Consider the following 3,603-nt stretch of genomic DNA (forward strand, 5'->3'; position numbering starts at 1 on the left):
GATTTTACAGTATATTATTTTTAAATCATTGATCGTATGATTTAATTATTTTATTTAAAACTAAGAATGTTTGTTTAACGTGTTTAATACAAAATTCTACATGAGAAATATTATCATCTCAAAAAAGAGTAAAATGGAAAAACTACAAAACCTTAAGGTTAATGTATTTGATGGTCAATCCTCAAAATCAGTAAAGCATATTCATTCTATTTTTAAAGCAATTTCACAGTCATTTAATTTGTATATATTTGTGTAGAAGGTGTCGGTAGTGTATAATTCAAACATTAAAAAAAACAAAAAGACGATAATATACACATACAGAAAACGAAGACCATAAGTTTGTTAATCAGAGAAAAATAACTAATTCGCCTATATTTCATAAGTTCTTTGATGTCTTAACAGGACGATGTAACTTGCCTTTAAAGATAATTGTCTCACTTGTCTCGGGGGGGGGGGGGGGGACTTCAAACTTTTTTTGGTAGGGGTGAGCAGCTGAGACGTAAAGTACCCCCACCCTTTTCATATATTTTGTTTATCAAAAAAATATACCTTGTCATATATTAATTAACAAAAAAAAAACAACAGACCTATAGATATGTTTGGATATTTTTGATCTACTGGTAAATTAGTATATAAAACAATTGAGGTCCCGCTCATTATCACCATATCACGTTCATGTTTAGAAGCAACGTAGTCGCAATAATCACACCTTGCTTTTCCAATAAGTTCGTCACATCTTAAACACTTTCCTCTATTTGCCCCTTTTATATCTTTAAATATGAAGACATTTCAATTTCAAAAGACAATAAAATATGTTTTGTCAGATAAATGTAGTAACACTACAGAGAGTATCGCTTTTACTGAGTTTAACATCAATTAAAAACTAACAAAAAGTTGCATTTGCCGTTCCCTCTTGAAGGACGCTGACACTTTGATATGGAATTTCTTTAAATAATTGTTATCCTGTTTCATGTATATAAACCTTTGAATGATAAGTGGGTGCAAATGTCAAAATGATCGGATTTATTGCATCTATAACTAACCTCAGTGGAAATACCACATTGAAAAAAATAAAGTTTAATTGGTTAGATGCATTTACCACTGTGGTTTAACCGCATCAAAAATAAGTATGGACACTTAATTAGTTTCAGATACTTATGATAAAATCCAGCAAGTGATATCAACCTATTGATATATTTAATCTGAATTTCTCACCCTTTTCATATATCATGAAGCATGAAATAGTGACCTAGCGGCTCATCCCTACCACTCATTACATAGGAAGTGCCACCCCCTCTCCCGAGATGCACTTGAACATACAGAATGTGGTGGGGCCAAACTTGTTATCGGGATCCAAACCCTCCCCTTTACCTGCGACAGTGGTATAACAGTACAACATAAGAACATTTACGTATTTTGTTGATGTGGCGCAAAGTTGTTTTTTCGCCGAGCGGAGAAAAAGTATTGAAATATTCTTCTATAGGGGTGATATGTAGTAATATAATAGATTTAACGCTACCAATTTTCTTGCACCAAATCCTTATTTCGACAATACATGTCTCTTCAGTGATGCTCGTGGCCAAACTATTTGAAATCCAAAGCTTATATAAAAGATGAAGAGCTATAATCCAAAAGGTCCAAAAAGTATAGTCAAATCCGTGAAAGGAATCAGAGCTTTGCATGAGGGAAATACATTCCTTAATTTTTAATAATTTTTATCATCATTGTAACAGCAAATTTTAATAACACAAAAAAAATCCGTATTTTCATGCCAGTACCAAAGTACTGGCTACTGGGCGGGTGATGACCTTTGGGGACTAATAGTCCACCAGCAGAGGCATTAACCCAGTGGTAGTAATAAAATTAACGGTACCAATTGTCTTGCACCAGATGCGCATTTCGACAATACATGTCTCTTCAGTGATGCTCGTTGCCAAAATATTTGAAATCCAATGCTTATATAAAAGATGAAGAGCTATAATCCAAAAGGTCCAAAAAGTATAGCCAAATCTGTGAAAGGAATCAGAGCTTTGCATGAGGGAGATACATTCCTTAATTAATAATAATTTCTATCATTTTGTAACAGCAAATTTTAATAACACAAAAAATCCGTATTTTCATTTGGTACTGGCTACTGGGCTGTTGATGCCTTCGGGGACTAATAGTCCACCAGCAGAGGCATCGATCCAGTGGTAGTAATAAAATTAACGGTACCAATTTTCTTGCACCAGATGCGCATTTTGACAATACATGTTTCTTCAGTGATGCTCGTGGCCAAAATATATCTCGAACTGTTGTGTGGTAAAATTAGCGAGAAATTAAAGTTTCAAGCTGAAATCGACTTAATCCAAACCTGACAAAAATCTACAATCAATCTAGCGAATGTTATGTCAATGGTTGCTTGGAAAATTGGTGTTACATTCATATAAGTCAATCGAATATCTTCAGGGGGGAATACAATAATGACATACTAGTAATAGATTTGTATGCTTCCTAGTGGATCCTCCGGACCAAATATCAAGTGACTGACCGACAGATGAACGGACAGAGGTAAAACAATATGTCCTTATTCTTCGGAGAACCACCGAACTATGATGACAAGATCTCCCTCAAATCCACAACAATCTCCTAACTTACGCACTAAGGGATTTATATTGCATATATGAGTGAGCTTATAAAGCTGCAGCCGTAGTCATGCGAACATTTTATTTTGATTCTGTGTTTCTGTGCAAACAAATCTACAATCAAGACACCAGCACCTTTTGTAAGATTATTTATATAGAAATATCAGGTAATATCTTAACTACAAACATTGAAAGACATGGTGCTGGTAGTTGTGACATAAAGAAATACAGGAACACCACAAATAAATAATTGTTGTGCACATCGTCAATGTGTCGAAGCCAATTGTACATGGTTTCAATAATGTGAAATTTAACTCCCTTACTTAATAATTACTTTAACACTCCACAACACCAGCCCTGTCAAACTTGGTTAATACGATGAAAATGTGAAGAGTTAGACAGATAGATGGGCGGACCGACGGACGCAAAGTGAGACGAGACAGATCAAAATTGCTCACCTGACCAATAATAATATTAAGTTTTGCTAACGAAAATTTTTAATTTTACCAGCGATTTTTAATTGTCCTTTCATAATTTTGATTTTTACTTTTTTTTATTTTCGGAGGTCGTGCCAGACTTAACTGTGTTCGCCAAAAACAACTAAAATCAGAATGCGATGCATTTACGAAGTTTATTTTCTTGGGATCTCAAGCATGTAATACGGTACATGATTGGACTAAATTTTTAGGTTGCAAGTGAGAAATAGATATAGCAAAAGAGATGCAAATTTATAAACTAACCTTTCGCTTGAAACAGTATATCTATCTTTCATTACGGATATTATCAAAGAATCTCACCTGGCTGCCAACTGTTTTCTTCACCGTGCCGTGATGAAATTGTGAAAGTGAGTAAGGGATGTTTTGGAACTTAGATTATCAAAGAAATTGATTATAAAAACCGCAAATACAATGTGATATTTGTTTATACTTTAACTGCTAAAAAACCTATTTTATTTTTCATCAAACGCAGCTCCGCGTTT

The sequence above is a fragment of the Mytilus edulis genome, chromosome 11, assembly GCF_963676685.1.
Source record: "Mytilus edulis chromosome 11, xbMytEdul2.2, whole genome shotgun sequence".
NCBI classification, from domain to species: domain Eukaryota; kingdom Metazoa; phylum Mollusca; class Bivalvia; order Mytilida; family Mytilidae; genus Mytilus; species Mytilus edulis.